Source organism: Cryptomeria japonica, chromosome 9 (assembly GCF_030272615.1).
Source record: "Cryptomeria japonica chromosome 9, Sugi_1.0, whole genome shotgun sequence".
Lineage (NCBI taxonomy): Eukaryota > Viridiplantae > Streptophyta > Pinopsida > Cupressales > Cupressaceae > Cryptomeria > Cryptomeria japonica.
This window is the reverse complement of record NC_081413.1, coordinates 45,826,086-45,844,696: the sequence shown is the minus strand read 5'-3', so window position 1 is coordinate 45,844,696 and position 18,611 is coordinate 45,826,086.

The window sequence follows — 18,611 nt, the reverse complement described above, 5'->3', positions numbered from 1 at the left end:
AGAGAGAGAGAGAGAGAGAGAGAGAGAGAGAGAGAGAGTATTAACAAAGGAAGAGAGGGGAAAGATGGAGAGAGGGTGGCCCATAACTACCCTCTCTCTCTATCTCTTTGTTGATACTTCCATCTCCCCTCTCCCCCTCCCCTTCCCCCTAATTATCATCTCTTTATCTCTCTCTTCACCTCTCTCCATATCTCTCCCTCTTTCCCTTTGTTGATACTTACCCCTCTCCCTTTCCTCTTATACACTAATTACACCCCTCTCTCTCTCTCTCATTCTTTCTTCCCCTCAATTAACCTCTCTCTCTCATCTCTCCCCCCTATTCCTTTATATATAATTCCCTCTCCCCCCTCTCCCCCACCACCTAATTACTCTCTCTATCTCTCTTCACCTCTCTCCCCCCTCTCCTACCCCCTAATTATCCCCAACTCTCCCTCTCATTCTCTCTTCACCATAATCACCCTCTCTCTCTAACCTCTCTCCCCTCTCCCTTTGTTGATATCCCCCCCCCCCCCTCTCTCTCTCTCTCTCTCTCTCCCTCTTCTCCTACAACCTAATTACCTCCATCTATCTCTCTCATTCACTCTCCCCCCCATTTACCCTCTCCTTCTCACCTCTCTCCCCCTCTCCCTTTGTTGATACTTTCCTCTGCCCCTCTCCTCCTTCCCTCTAAATTTTGTTGCTAGAGATGGAAAGGACATGTAGAGAGACTAGTCTAGATATTAGGTGAGAGAAAGTGACATAGAGGAGGAAGTGATGAAGAGGTAGAAATATAAGTGTAGAGCTTGAGAGAGAGAGAAGAAATGAGGGATTCAATTAGAGTTAGAGAGATAGGTCTAGAGAGAGATGTATACATATGGACAAAAGGGAGGGAGGGCGAAACAGACAAGTGCAGTGATAGGTTTAGATTTTAAGAGAGAGAGGTAGAGAAAGGAACAAAGAGAGATAATATAGTTTACCAAAATTTATTAAACTTAGTAAAATTCCTAAATTCTCTATTATGAATTACTTATTTAATGTTTCAAGTATTTTGAGATGTTTGTTACAAGAAATTCATGAACAAGGGAATTCATATGAAAAAGTTGTGAGCTTTTGATGTTTAAAAAATGAAGGACGAATTTAAATTAATTATAATTTTTTTAATAGAAATATAGAAACACTACCTATTATATAGTGTAGAGCTCTAAGTCACCTTTCCAATGCCTATGAAAAATCAAAATTTCAATAAGAAACATTAAATTTATGCCCATTTTACTAAAATGTGTTTTTCTAAATTTTTTCATAACAAATATCCAATTTGGTTTCCAAAACGGATATCCATTTTGAACGGATATCTGTTTTGGAAAACATGACATCACAACAATGACGCCAATAAACGAATATTCGTTATTAACGGATATCCCTTTTTTATGACATCATTTTTTCCCTCCATTTTTCACTCAAGATTGTTTTGGGATTTGGCTAAGACATGTCAAACTTGGAAAGTCAATACAAATAACATGATTAGGAGTTTTTCTTGCTTTTCTAGACTTCACCCTAGTGGCTAATGACTTTTTTTTAACCCAAAATTGATGAAACGAAAAAGGGTTTTTAAAGGAGATTCTCATCTTTCCAAAAATATAAATTATGCCTTATTTTGACTTTAATAAATTATTTATTTATTTTCTATTTGAATTATGACTAAAGTTCTGATTGATAGGCTGATTGAAAAACATCTATAACTTTGAAATGGTATCACATTTTTTGAATCTAAAACATGCTTCACTGTTAAAATCTGAGAAATAGATTACAACCCAGAATTGAATTGAAAGAGATAGATAAAATAAACTGTAAATACAAATGAAATAAACAACATAACAATGATACTGAGAGAAAAATGATGTGAAGTGCTCTAAGGCAAAATAGCATCAGATTACTATCTCCAACTATATGAAAATACAAGCAAGGTAGCATGTTTATATAGACTCAAGTGAGGGGTGGAGGTGGCAATACTGGCCAATGAGAAGAGACCACCATGATGGTCTAAACATAATAAATGCACCTCCTCATAGCATAGTGACACCTCAATATCCACTTGTCCTAAGTAAACATGCTTTATTAACTTAATCAAGCTTAATTAAAGTGTAGGAAAAACTTAGGGCTCTAGGAAAATAAATAACCTATCTAGGAAACAAAAAACCTACACTAACAGCCCCCCTTAAGTGTAGCTTAGGTGGGTGAAAATATGGGTCCTGACAAATGAAGCTTGGTGAGGTACCCATGTACATAATATTCCCCCCCAATAGAGAAGAAGCCCCCCCTCTCCCCAGTAAAAGAGAGTATGCCCCTACCAAAATAGAGAGAGAAAGAAAGAAGGAACTAAGAAGTCCCCGCCAAAAGAGGACACCTATCACACACCAAGCAAAGCTTGCAAATGAATGAAATTTCTCTCAGTGAAGGGTTTGGTGAAGATGTCTGTAGTTTGATATGATGTCTGACAGTACTGAAGATCAATAACCTTCTCATGAATCAACTCCTAAATGTAGTGCATGCAAATCTCAATGTGCTTGGTCCATTGATGATGGACTAGATTGCGAGAAATCTGAATAGCACTCTAGTTGTCAAAAAATATGATTGTAGGCTTTCGAAAGGAAATACCAAACTCAGTGAGAATTTTTTGAAGCCAAATGGCCTCAGTAGAAGCATTAAATGTTCCTCGATACTCAGCCTTAGTAGATGAAAGAGCAATAGCAGATTGCTTCTTGCTCGACCAAGAAACTGGACTAGAACCAAGAGAGAAGCAATACCCTGAAGTAGACTTACGATCCTGAGAATCACCTGCCCAATCTGAATTTGTATATCTCACCAAGTCAATATCCACATTCATTTCATAGTGAATCCCATAACTGTGAGTTCCCTATACATAGTGAAGAATCTGCTTAGTTGCCTTCCAATGCAGCTCATGTGGCTCCTGCATGAACCTGGAGACTAGGCCCACAACATAGGAAATATCAGGCCTCGTGCGAGTCAAATATACGAGGCTTCCAACCAACTGGTGATACAAGGTAGTATCCACCAAGGGTGAAGAACAAGAAGCCTCAAGTTTGATTCCTGACAGAAATGGAGTTGGTGCAGGCTTATAGTCAACCATGCAAAATCTTGAGAGCATATCAAGAGCGTACTTAGGCTATCCAATGAAGATACCAGAAGGTGACTAAGTGATCTCAATCCCTAAGAAATAGTGGAGTAGGCCTAAGTTAGACATCAAGAAATGATCACGAAGGGCAGTTTTGACTGCCTTGATACAGGATGAGTGAATCCCTGTGATGAACAAGTCATCAACATAGAGAACAAGGAAAGTGAGAGTGTCATCTTATTGAAAAACATAGATATTCAGATCAGAATGGCACCGAGTGAACCCAACTGACAGAAGGAAGGAGTCCATCTTGGCATAGCAAGCTCGAGGGGCCTATTTAAGGCCATAGAGAGACTTTTGAAGGCGACAAACAAGTGAAGGATCCTGGATGAACCCTTGTGGCTGCTCCATATATATCTCCTCCTAAAGGTCACTGTGAAGAAAAGCACTCTTCACATCCATCTGATGAACTTCCCAGTGATGGGCTGCAACAATAAAAAGAACAAGTTGGATGGAATTCATCTTGGGCAACTGGCGCAAAAGTCTCAAAGTAGTCAATCCCAATAACCTGGGAGAATCCTTTGGTGACCAGGCGAGCCTTATACTTATCAACTGACCCATCTGCAATAAATTTTGTTCGATAGATCCACATGCACTGAACAAGTTTCCTTTCCTTAGGAAGAGGGACTAAATCCCAAGTATGGTTCCTCTAAAAGGAATTGAACTCCTCCTGCATAGTAGCATCCCACTCGGGGACACCTGAAGCTTCCCAAAAGGTTTGTGGATCAGAAGCTATAGAAAAGAAGAGATATGGAGCATGCTCAAATTGTGACCTTGTTCTTCTCTCATCTGAAGGATCACCAACCCAATCACCTGCAGACTCCAATGTCTGGCGAACCTAAAGAGGCCCTGTAGCTATAGAATGAGGAGAATCTGGAGGAGAATAATCACCCTTTGAATGATGAATAAGAGAGGAGGAAGATGAATCCTCATCAACATCATCTAAAGTGGAGGAAGAAGACTCCTCAGAAGGATCAGGAGGATTAAAATCCTCAGAAGAAATATCATCATGAAGTCGCAATGTCTCCATAAAGATGAAAGATGGAGAAGTGGAAAAAGAAGAAGTGGAAGTATCCTCCTCAAAATGAACACTCCTCTCAATGAAAATCTCATGTGTGGTAGGATGGAGAAGCCTATAGCTTTTGACACCATCTGGATACCCAACAAATATGCAAGGCTTGCTCTGCGGATCCATAGCCCTGTGTTTCTCTCCTGGAATGTGGACCCATGCAGGAGACCCAAACACTCGGAAGTGTTTGATGATGAATACTAAGAGGGGGGGTGAATTAGTATACCAAAAAATACTGTAAACAAAATTTTAAACAGTTTAGCAGATAACCGGTACAACAGATTCACTAATAAACCGGTTAAGATAAATGGAAACCAAATAGAAAACAAAGCATTCACCCACAAGAGCACAATCACCATAACACAAGATGTTTGATGTGGAAACCCAAATGGGAAAAACCATGGTGAGCAAAAACTCACAAGTAACTATTTGCAGAATAGAAACCAGACCGGTTAAGGTCATACAATGTTCTTCACCAGAACAGATCCTGTTAGGAATCTAGATCTTTGTTAGGAGATAAGTCTTGTTAAAGACTACCTTGTTAAAGGATTTTAGATCCACACTTGTGAACCACCTTGTTAGAGGATTTACAAAGGCTTTGTTGGGCCTACCCGGTTAAGGGTTTCAGACTTGTCAAAGATATTAATAATCAACAAGTGAATGATCTAGATAGTAGCACAATATGCTTAGTTAGATCCTTGACAACTCATTGTTAATGCATTTTAGCATTACTTCAATCTTCAATATCTCCACACTCTATCTCTTCACATAGACCTAATCTTCTCTTCAATGATCACACATAACCTTTTCTATCACACACACAAACCCTAGACATGATGTCCTTATAAAGGAATTTGATTTCATGTCGGTCCAATAGGATTAGATTACAAGTTCCTAGGTTTAGTGCATCTGGACACATTTGGTAACACGACACAAAATCACCGCCAAAGTGTCGGTGGATGATAACTCATCACACATTACAATAATACCGTTTGGTAACTCATCATAGAGTAATACCAGTTAATACAATATACCGATTACCGGTTTGTCAAAAATGAAGCCTGGTAGATCGTAGTGTTCCAATCAAAAGTTAACTATCGCTTGGTTCCTTCATACTGCTTGAGATCCTCGAGCCGCTTGGGGTCTTCATACCGCTTGAGCTCTTCAGTCAATCTGTGACCGGTAAACCATTTTCTGCAAAACAACGATAGTCTAAAGACTATACATTCAATAATACATAATACCGGTTGGAGCAAATACCAATTGAGCATAACTCACACATCAAGAAAGTGTGTGTCCATCAATGACAATCAAAACATCATCAAAATGCCAAAAATCTCCCCCTTTGGCATTGATGGCAACACTTAGGAAAATTTTGACATCTAAGTGTTTTTACAACAAAAATGCCATAATCAAAATTACTCCCCCTAAGCATATACACTATCCCTTTTGCAGAAATTACAATGTACACTACTTCCCAAAATGGTAACATGAAAGTATATGAAATGGTAACATTCACCAAAATTTTAATCTACACTACTCTCCCTTTTCCAACAATGACAAAGTAATACAAGATAACCCCTTTTTGCTTATATAATAAAATAGAGTAGATGTTCATGACAATAAGGAATGAAATTTCTCAAAAATAGATTTGAAGTCCAGCATAAAAGTTTTCATGGCCAATGTCCATGACTCAAGTAATGAGTTAGCAACCTCATTTTCAGTCTTCATCTAGAATACTAGTTCTTCCATTGCATCAATGGTACTCATCTCTCGAGTTACCGTGATAGCTTCCAGGTTGAGAAAACATTTCTAAAGAATCTGCAGTCTTGGCAATAGGAGCAGTTGAAGCTCCTGCAAATCTTTAGTCCGACTGCTGATCTTTGAGTCCATCTTGGTAGTCTAATGTTGATAATGATGTATGGTTTGTCCATAGGTAGTGAATGAATCATATGGCATCTTGAAATTGCTGATATATGCCTATAACTCCGATTTGAGTTTATCTTGTTGTTTAAGCACATCATCACAAAATAGATAGGGTTGGTAGATTTTACTCAATAGTAATTTACCTTCACCCATAGCAACACTGATATCATTATGCTGCTTCAATAGTTGTGTTCGCAGTTCATTCATTTGCTTGAATAAGGCAGTATTGAGTGCCTTTTCATGGTTCTTCTTTGCAGTTGCTTCAACAACATCTTCCAAGCATTGTACCTGGTCCTCCACTACGGTACACAGAAGTTTAAGCTTGGATAGAGAGGAATCGGTACTGGGGAGGTTGGTACCAGAATTAGACTGGTAAGGGTGTCAACCACAATTTGTATGACATCCCGTTCCTTCTTCCTCTACAATTCTTCCAGTCTCTCCTGTGCAAGTTTGATGCCTCATAGCAACTCAGACTCAGCTGTTGATTGAAGATCAATAGGATTGGTGGTATCAACCTGTTTGGCTTGATCACCGGTTGCCTTAGGAGTCTTTGCTTGTTTGTTCTTCTCTGCTTCCTTCTCCTCTTCTGCTTTTTTCTTATCTTCTTCTTTCTTCTTTTGCTCCTCTTTCTTCTTCTCCATTTCTTCTTTCTTCTTGTCCTTTTCCTACTTTTTTTTCTCTTCCTCCTCCTTCCTTTCTTCTTCCTTCCTCTTGTCTTCTTCTTTCTTCTTCTCTTCTTCTTTCCTCTTCTCCTCTTCTTTCCTCTTATCTTCTTCTTTCTTTTTCTCTTCCTCTTTTCTCTTGTTTTCTTCCTGCCTTGCTTTTTCTTCTCGCTCTTTCTCCTTTTGTTCTTTGTCAGGAGTGACATCCTCAATATCTAATGTATCCACATCAATAAGATTAATCTTTTCTATCACTCTTTCACCTTCACTGTCAAATGCCTCATTCGGTTGACCTGAGGATAGGTCAGGTGCTTGATTAGCCTGCTTATCAGCTTCTGATACTTGATGCATTCTGACAACAACTTTAGCATGTACATGTGTGTCCTTTTCCACTTCAGAAGCTCTACCTTCTAGTGGCCTGAGTCTTCTCCTCCTCATGAAGAAAATGCCTTTGTGTGTATCCATTATTTCTATAGACACCTAAAATTGTCTAGTCTAATTAAATAAATATTTTTATTTATTTAATTATTTTAGCCTAATTCTTCTTTTAATTGAATAAATCTTTATTTATTTAATTAATTAATTTATCCTCTTCTAGCCTTATTTCTCATTTAAATAAATACATTTATTTATTTAAATTACCCTTTTCCCAATTTTATTTATTTAATTGATCCCACTTCCTCTATTAATTAAATAAATCTTTATTTATTTAATTAATTCATCAGCCTTTTCTAACCATGACACATGTCATTCATCTCTTAATTCCTACACTACCTACCCTATTATTATTTTCTTATTTTATTTACCTACCCTCTAATCATAGCCGACCATTTATCTTTTACACCTCTCAATCTTATCCCTCCATTTCTTATAGTGTCTTCTATATAAGGAGATGCTTCCTTCATTATCAAACTCCCCCCACCCGCCCCCCCCGCTGACTACCCGACTACTCTAGCATTCGAACTTCATATGCGATCAAGCCTACATGCAACCACATTTCTGTTCTTTGTTGAGCTCTTGTGCACACATAAAATCTAAGAGCAAATATATTAAGCAAGATCAATGGAGATTCAAACCCTATTGGACATGTGATGGTATAATCTTTGTGATTTCATTTGATTTGCATTGTCTTAGGTGATCTTCATATGTTATGGTGGATCTTTGTTGTTGTTAGGCTAGGGTTTTGTGGTTGAATTCATTTAGTCTTTCAATATTGTTGTTATCCACTTTCACCATAAACATTTTGGCACACCTAGTGGGACCCTTGTCCCTTTTGCATTTAACATCTTTTGTTGCAGATTTTGTGTTTTTGAAGTTGCAGATTTGACATTTCTGACAACATTTCGACATTTCTGCGTTTGCGCATTTTGAGATCGCGTTTTTTTATTTTCTACCGCGTCTGTGAACCTCTGAATCACGTCTGTGTTTTTGACAGTATTTTCATTTTCTAGATTGCAGGTTTTCATTATAAGCACGTCTGTGGGTGATTTAATCGCGTCTGCAAGATATAGCCACGTCTGTGATCATTTTAATCACGTTTGTGTCTTGCGGGATTTTCTATTTTGTATTCTTTTGCAGAAACATGTTTGTAAGGTGTTAAAGTGTACCTGTGTTGGATAATCGCGTCCGTGTAGGGTAAAATTGCGTCTATGTTCAGTTTTTTTGCATTTTGGTTTTTTATCCAGTTTAAGGGTTTTATTTCATTATTCGGATTTCAGATCTGGTTTATTTTGAGCTAACATCTTTAGATCTAGCTAACAAAATTGGTGTAGCTTGTCTTGAAAGCAAAATCGTTTTGTCAAAGGCCCCTATTTCATAGTCTTTCGGATCTAAAATTTACCTAACTTGTGTGCTTGTAGGAAGGGGTAATCATTTGAAACAATCCAAACTACTAACAGATCTTTGTTGCAGGACCATGACAAGGGTTTTTTATCTTTATTATGTGCCTTGTTTTCATAGACTAGCAAACATTTCAATTGGTGCACTAAAATTGAACCAGTGTCTTTTATGTCTTGGGCAATAGGCTCTTTTTGTTTAATCTTTAGAGGGTCTGTCTCCCCATGTGGTCATTAGGACTACTAGTGAGGAGAGAATGACCCAAGTGGTAGCAAGGAAAACCTACCTCTTCTAAACCACTATAAACAACTCTATTCATGGTGAAAGCTATGGATAACGTGTGCTGATTAGTTCATACCAACACTATGTCTCCCCATAAACCCGTTTGATAAATTTTTGTTAGAACATAATGTTATTAGGGATCACATTCTTATAACATTTATATATAATGTTCTAATATAAGGTTATAAAACCTTATATATTATATGCTTTATAAGCATATCCCATTTGAAATAATTATAATCTAATAACTATTAGATTATTAATTATTTATGAGTGGGGGTTATTGAAAAGGTGTGACTAGTGAAGTCACCCTTCCTCCTATATTTAAGGAGGTTCTCTCTCATTTGAGATGTGTGGGAATTTGGAGCTTTATTGTGAGTTGTATCACTATGCATATGAGGTATTATTGGCCATGTGGAAGTATTGGAGGAGTGTCCCCAGGTTCATGTCTATTTTATTATAGACTATATTTGTAAGTGTTTTAATTAAATGATGCTTTATGGGGTTTTTTACCCGAAAGGGTTTTCCCCATGTATATCTTGTGTAATGTGTACATTTTGCATGTATGTTTCATATTTCATTTACTTTATAATCTTGTTTATAATGATTAGTATCCTAAGATCCTAATTTCTAACAAATTTATTTGATCATTTATAGGGCGTAACCCCTACCGGCTGGGAGCCTTCTGTATTTACAGAGATGAAAGTGCCACATGTATGGCCACATGAGCGAATGCCCTTACTAGCACCTTTTTGTTTTAAAAGCCAAAATCCTTCTAGTTGTTGGGGCAGGAGGTCGAACCTCTGGAGCGGCCCACACACATACGGTTCTTAGTAGAGATACAAAGTTCGCCATGGGGAGTTTTTCGTGGGGACTGATGCTTGGCTACCCCGAGAAGTGAATGTCGAGGGTGGAGCCAGTGGGGTCAATCATCTAAGTATCCACTCTAAATAGCGTAGCCTCATGTGGGATCAACAACTATTGTCCTGGCCAACCATAAGAATTGTGCTTGTCTTATTTTGAATAATCAAACATTCAAGATCAAACATCAAAATATTGTGTCTTTTGTGTCTTCAAGTGTATGCAAAATATTTTTACATCAAACAACACACTTTTCTTTGAGTAATTTTTGAGTCTAAACACTTGCAAACATTGAGTATTCATCAACATTGTGTCCTCTTCTCACGAAAAACAGTAAAAAAATTCAGATTGGGTCACAACAAAACAACTTCACAAATTGGAAAAATTGCACTCAGTTTTCAGAAACACATCTGTGTCTAACAGAACCACGTCTGTATCATCTAACCACGTCTGTGAAGGGCAGAAACGTGTCTGTGTTCTCTTGAGCAACATTGCATTTATAAAATTTCAGAAAAGCGTCTGTGTATGACAGAACCGCGTTTGTGTCATCTAATCGCGTCTGTGAAGGGCAGAAACACGTCTGTGTTCTCTTGAGAAACATTGCATTTACAAAATCTTAAAAACGCGTCTGTGTCTGACAGAACCATGTGTGTGTCATTAAATCGTGTCTGTGAAGTATATAGGCACGTCTGTGTTCAGAATTGAAAAACTTTTACAGTCCAACAAACAAGAACAGTCAGTTTCAGACTTATTGAGCTTCCTAGGTTATCTCTTCGGGTTTTCATCTAGCATTCAACCTATTTCTAGGTCTCACAAAGTCCATCATTTCTTTACATCTTGTATTACATTCACATTTGTCTAAACTTAAGTCAAAAGGTCACTTGCTTGTCCTCATCATACTTTATCAACACACTACATACAACAACATTTTACTAAGTGGTCCCTCATCAAGGTCTATCACTTTGGGTCTCATTTGGTCTTACTTAGAGTCAAGGTCAACTTACCTCATCAAGAGAAACTATCATCTCTTTGGAAGTCACACCTACTATACTACATACATACTTGGTCTTACACTTTGGACATTGCAAGTACACCTCAGATTCATTTACATTCCATCCAACTCTTGGTCTTCCATACTCTTTTTCATTTTCATCTAGTCTCACACATCTTGGTCAAAACCTAGTTCATGGTTGAAACCCGTTCCCAAAAATCTAGGAGAGAAGCTAAAGAGGCTCAAGAGTCCGCAAACATGAGTTCCTATGAGTATGATAATGATGTCTTTTTTATTTTTGATCATACCACATTACCTGACATGGATGCCTATAGAAACATTCCGAATGTTGAGAACATGGACACTACAAACAACAATGATACACACAATGACAATATGGATAACATTTTAGTACATTCAGCAGAAGTGGAAGACTCCATTATGGATCCCCGTTTTAATTGATTGGTTGAGGAAATAATGAGGAGAGATAGACAATATTTCTTACAAGTGATGGCACAAAGTGGAGCCAAGATCCCTCATGATTTTGACATGTCTCAAATAATGGAACATCGACCTTTGCAACAACCTCACCTCAACATAGATCAAAGGAGGCCCAATAGTGGAGGTAATAGAGGACAACATATGGTGCCTAAATCACCATCATCTTTGTTTCAAAAACTAGAGGTCCCATACAAACATGGTCAAGCATATGATACTCACCTTCGCAGACCATTATGGAAGTCTTATGCAAAAAAATATACTCAATCACATGCCAATTCTAAGGACCAACCACCAAAGCAATTGGATATCCAAAGGCATGATCAAAATTTGGACACAAGGAAACCTCGCGTCAAATTTGGGGACAACACATTAGAAAAAATTCATGACATTCCTGTAGAGTATGGTATACATGGACAAAGCAGATATTCCATTCCTCACCATGACTCTATACCAAGTGGTCCATATATGCAACATCATTATAGACCTTCTCCATATGAACATGTGTATGATCAATATCATCCATATATGCAACATGCTCCTTCTCCACCCGGTGCTTCAAGCATGGGGTATGGTCCAAGAAGTCGGTCTCCACCTAAGAACAATTTAGAACGGCAAATCAAGGACTTACAAAAGAAAATGGAGGACATAAATACACCGAAGCCAACTTACACAATGAGAGACATATGTCCTTATCCATTTGACAAAAGCATTCCAATGCCTCCATTTCCTACACACTTTGTGACACCTAAGTTTGATAAGTATAGAGGAAAAGGAGATCCTAAGGCACATGCAAGACAATTTTTCACAACTTGCATTGAGGTAGCAGTAGAAGAGACATATTTGATGAGATTATTCCCACAGAGCTTAGGTGATCAAGCTATGGAATGGTTCTCCCAACTTCCACCTGGAATTAAGTCATGGGGTGACTTAGCAGAGGCATTTATCCAACATTTCTCATACAACATAGAGATAGACATATCAGTCACTAGTTTGTGCAACACCAAGCAAAAGGATAGAGAATATTTTTCATCATTTTTACAAAGATGGATAAATCTAGCTAGTAGATGCTCTTGTGAAATTCCACAAAAACAAATGGTAGAGATGTTCACCCAGAATGTTAACAAAGACATTGGTTATGACTTAAGAAAATCTTGTTTGTCCACCTTCAAGGACGTCATTGAAAAAGGATTAGCAACAAAGAAGGTCCTAATTGAACAGGGAGTAATTAAGATATTCAAAGAGAACAAAGAGGACTTTAAAGGAAAAGACAAGCCAAGATTACAACCCAAAATCATTTTTTCCAGATCAAGCTCTACAAACAATCATGTGAATACTCAAACAACTTCCAAATCATGAAGGAAGTACACTCCATTGGGAGAACCACTAGAATCCGTTTTCAAAAAGCTAGTGGCAAACAAAATAATAACAATTCCAGATCTACCTCCATATGAGCCAAAGGTTAAACCAAACTAGTGGAATGATGATGAATATTGTGAATTTCATAAGAGAAAAGGTCATAAGATAGGAAATTGTCATCGACTGAAGAACATCATACAAGATCTCATTGATAGAGGTGACATTGAGATTGAAGGACACTCATCCAATCAAGAACATGAAATGTTTAAAGAGCCATTCCCAAAACATGTCAAGGGAAAAGACAAAGCCATAGATGAGCATACCAACTATACCAGAGCATCCTATAACTATGATTCAACTATCAATCACATTTCAATGGACAATTATGTCTCTACCATTATCATCAAGGACAAAACACCTGAGAATTCTACCTAAAGACCCAACATTGTCCTAAAAGGCATTAGATCTTCTTCCGAACCTACCTCTGGATGTAATGCCACAACTCATCGAGGTAAATTCACTTTTCAAGGTGCTCCAACTACAACCACCACTTCCTCATCAACCAAACCGGAGTATGACCTTGTAGAACAGTTAGGGAAGACACCCGCACTTATCTCCATCCTTGAGCTTTTACACATATCCCCCACACATAAAGCCATTCTTGAAATTTTTTTGAGAGACACTTCTGTCCCTACTGATCTAAACATGGACCAGTTTCAAGACATGGTGGGATACCTTTCTATTCCACACTCCTTGACATTCACAGAAGTTGACGACGCCTCCGTGAGCCAACCACATAATGCACCTTTACACATTGAAGCCTTCCTACACAAACATTGAATAAAGAGAGTCCTGATAGATGGAGGAGCAGGTCTAAACATTTGCACATTGAGCACTATTAAACAATTGGGATATTTTGATAAAGTTGTAAATTCTACAAACAAAATTACCATCAAAGCATATGATGATGAAGAACATTCATCCAAAGGCACAGTCACTTTACCTCTCAGAGTTGGATCAGTTACAAAGGATGTGGTTTGTCAAGTCCTAGACCTAGATCTCACATACAATATATTGCTAGGACATCCTTGGATTCATGAGATGAGGGCAGTCCCATCTACATACCACCAATGCATTAAGTTTCCTCACAATGGAATTGAAATAACAGTAAATGGTGATCCTAATCCATTTATATACTGCAATAACTTGAGACAAAAAACTGAGATGATCATTCCAAGCAATAGAGAAGTTGTCCCTTCTTCTGCATACATTGATCCTAAATCATTAAAACCTTCAACATCAAAACATGGCGAGCTTAAAGGGAAATATCAGGACAAAGGCATGGGTGAATACACTTTGAATCAAACCATGTGCTTACAACAAGTTATGAGTTCACCAAAAGAATATGGACAACCACATCCTTCAAAACAGGCATCTATCATTATACTCAAATGGGATCCTACTATCTTCCAAAGATGGGGTGAACTGGAAGAAGAAGACTTATACAAAATGCTTTACAAAGACCCTGAAAATGATGCACAAGATCACATCAACATACCATGTGAAAAATATGGCAAAGGATTCAAGATCCTACAAAAATTTGGGTATGATGGTAAAAGTCCTCTTGGCTTAAGAAAGGAAGGTATGATTGAACCTTTGCAACCAGAATTGATATTAAAAAAGGAGCGCACGAAAGGACTTGGTTTCATGTCTTCCAAGGTAAATACTCAAAAGACAGAAGAAGCATTACAAATCAAAACTACCAAAAATCAACAAGAGAACCGCTATTCCATAGACTCCAATGAATGGGAATGGGGTTCAGACAAATCCTCCAACGACTATGAATCACCAAGACATTCAGAGAACCAGGTGAACCCACAGAAGAAGAGGAATTTTATAAAAAATTCAAAATTGGTCAAGAAACAACCCCTGAGGATCTCACACAGTCCTTGACTCTAGGTTCTAAGTCGAAATCACAAAGAATGAGGATACCCGTCCCAGAATGCGCTACTAGTGATGATACTTTAGATTTGTTCATGATCAAGACAGATGAGGAGAGTGCCAATGATGAACTCGACAACTACCTCGACATACCTGAATATAACTACATCTTCACCCTTAGTCCTGTTGACTTTGAAAACATTGAAGGTCTTCCCCTTGTCCACCACCAGCTTATTGACTGGGACCATGAAGACCTGTACAGTTTGACACATTCCAAAATGATGAAGCCTTTATTGACTATCTAGGCATACGAGATGATCTTCTCCTTGGGGACCATAAGGCTGGATACACTATAGAACTCAACAACGTGGCATATTTTGGTAAGGGTGTTGGGCCTTCCAGTCGCAAAAACATAAAAATAAAAACAAATCAAGGGTCTTATGGTGAAAACCACGTTATGGCACTATCTGACCCCAAAAAAGTAAAAAGAAAGGACGTATTTGAGGGCAAAAAAATCTCTAAGGCACCCGAAGATGGAAGGCTCGACATTCTCCTGACATCATACGAAGAAAAATCATCTATGTTGGTAGAGGAGACCATCAAAACAAACATTGGTACAAAAGAAATTCCACATAACATATTCCTAGCACATTCTCTGACAGAGACAAAAAGATCAAAGTTCATAAGTTTCTTCACAAAGCGACAAGTCAATTTTGCATGGTCATACATTGATATGCCTAGACTGGATCCGAATATAGTAATGCATCATTTGACAGTCAAACTGGGGGCAAAACCTGTGAAACAAAAATTAAGAAAGATGCATCCACAAGTAGCATTATTAGTCAAAGCAGAGCTTGAAAAATTATTGGATGTCAGATTCATACGTCCAATTGACTATCCTGAATGGATCTCCAACTTAGTGCCTATCAGCAAGCCAGATCATAGCATCAGAATATGCATAGATTTCAGAGACATCAATAAAGCTTGTCCTAAGGATGATTTTCCATTACCAAATATCAACTTGATCGTAGATCTCACAACAAGTCATGTGATGTTATCTTTGATGGATGGATTCTCTGGATATAATCAAATAAAAATTGCATCTAAGGATCAACACAAAACAACATTTACTTGTCCTTGGCAAACTTTCTACTGGAATGTCATGCCCTTTGGGCTCAAAAATGCAGGTGCTACATATCAAAGAGCCATGACTGCTATCTTTCATGATCTCATGCACGTTACTATGGAAGATTATGTTGATGACCTTTTGGGTAAATCAATAGACAGAGATACACATTTGGATATACGTTCAGTTGTTTTTGATCGGTTGGAAAAATACAAAGTAAGATTAAACCCCAAGAAATGTGTCTTTGGAGTAACCTCCGGGAAGCTCCTGGGATTCATTGTCTCAAAAAGAGGAATTGAAGCCGATCCAACAAAAGTTAAGGCCATCCTGGAGATGCAACCACCAAGAAATATCAGTCAGATTCGATCTTTGCAATGGAGACTCCAGTCCATACGAAGATTCATAGCACAACTTGCGGATAAATGTCATCCTTTTCAGCATTTTCTACACAAAAACATCAAATTCAAATGGGATGAGAACTGTCAATAGGATTTCCAGATACTCAAAGATTATCTTCTGAATCCACTAGTCTTGATGCCACTGGTTCTGGATCAACCCCTATTACTATACATATCCACTACTTCAACAGCACTGGGGGCACTCTTAGCACAACAAGATGCTGAGGGCAAAGAAAAGCCAGTCTACTACATCAATCGCACTTTGGTGGGATATGAACTAAACTACACACCAATTGAGCTTGCATGTTTCGCTGTGGTCTTTGCTTCGTAGAAATTATGACACTACATGCTAACTCATAAAATTAAGTTGGCCACAAGAATAGATTCATTGAAATTCCTTCTCAATAAAGCAATGCTTACTGGTCGACTAGCCAAATGGGTGATGCTCCTGAGTGAATTTGACATTGAATATGTGGATAGAAAAAAAAAGGACAAGCTATCACAGATCAATTAGTAGATGCTTCCATGATAGATGATGCTCCTCTAACTTTAGAATTTCCAGATGAATCTGTCTTGACAGTGTCACACGCAAAGCCTTGGCAGCTATACTTTGAGGGCTCATACACACAACATGGTGCAGGAGTTGGAATCTTCTTCATTACACCTCATGGGGATTCCATACCAAAATCATATCAATTATCATTTCCTTACACTAATAATGTAGCAGAATACAAGGTATTAACAACTGGATTACGGATTGCAGTTCAGTGGAAAATCCAAGAACTTCATGTTTTTGGGGACTCTCAACTTGTAATTCGTCAAGCAACTAATGACTACCAAACTAAGGATGGAAAATTAATGCCTTACAAAAGAATGGTGGATGACCTGAAACAACATTTCACGAAGTTAGACTTTGAGCAGATACCAAGAGAGCATAATCGAGCCGCAGATGCTATGGCTACTATTGCTTCACTAATCGATCTACCACAAAATGAAACCCGCTATGAGTTCTTGGTGGATAACCTTCTAGTCCCCTCGTATGAGATCACTACTACTAAGATGATATGAGTCATTGGTCCTGATTCCCAGTTATATGGTTCTATTTTCACATACCTTCGCAATAATACCCTTCCTCCTGACTTATCCAACAACCAACGTCGCACTTTCATTCGCCAATCCTCTCGATACATCATTTTAGCTGATATCCTATACCATCGAGATCTAGATGGCACTCTTCTTAGATTTTTAGAAAGGGACGAAGCTCAAATTGCATTATGTGAAGTTCTTGAAGGGATATGTGGTCCACATTCTAGTGGTCCTACCTTAGCCAAGAAGCTCATCAGGACTGGATATTACTGGCCCAATATGGAAAAAGACTCATATCAGTTTGTCAAGAAATGTAAGCAGTGTCAACTTCATGGAGATCTAATTCATGCGCCAGCACAAGAACTTCAACCAATAGCGACTCCTTGGCCCTTTTGTCAATGGGGACTCGATCTCATAGGCAAGATTCACCCTCCTTCCTCTAATGGCCACAAATTCATCATCACCGCCACAGAGTATTTCACAAAATGGATCAAAGTCGTGCCTCTTACATAAATCACTTGAAAATAGATTGCTACATTCATTCTCAACTACATCATTTGTCGATACGGTATTCCTATTTCCATCATCACCGATAACGTGCGTCCCTTTAAAAATCAAGATGTTCGTAAACTTTGTGATCGCTTCCATATTACCCATCGTTTCTCTACACCATATTACCCCCAAGGCAATGGTCAAGCTGAGGCGTCTAATAAAACCATTCTTAAAATCCTAAAAAAGACAGTCGATGATGCTGGTCATAATTGGCATATCCAACTTAATCCCACACTTTGGGCTTACCGCACAAGCATCTGCACACCTACAAGAGCTACACCTTATTCACTTGTCTACGACACTGAAGCTATCTTGCCTATTGAGGTTGAGTTACCCTCTTTACGAGTCTCTTTGCAAAACATTATCAGTGATGAATACTACAAGGTCTCTCGCTTACAGGAACTTGAACTATTGGACGAACGAAGACAAACTACTTTTAATCATCTCAAGGCTTATCAACAACGAATGAGTGGCAACTACAATCATAAAGTCAAGCCTCGTACATTTGAGGTAGGTGACTTAGTTCTTAGAGAAAATCCTAAAAATCAGCAAGACAGAGAGAAGAAGGGAAAGTTCGAACCAAATTGGCTTGGTCCTTACATCATTACAACAACCTATGGATTAGGTGCATATCAACTCTCAACACTAGATGGCAAACCTTTGGAGGATCCTATCAACAACATGCACCTTCGCAAGTTTTACACATAGCTCTTCAGAGTATCCTAATTCAAAAAGACAAAAAAATGAAAAAAATTATCAAAAATACATAAAAAATAAAAAATTGTTACTTGGTGAAAACCTGGCAAACATGGGCCTTGTGACACAAAAAAAAAATTGAAAAAAGAAAAAAGT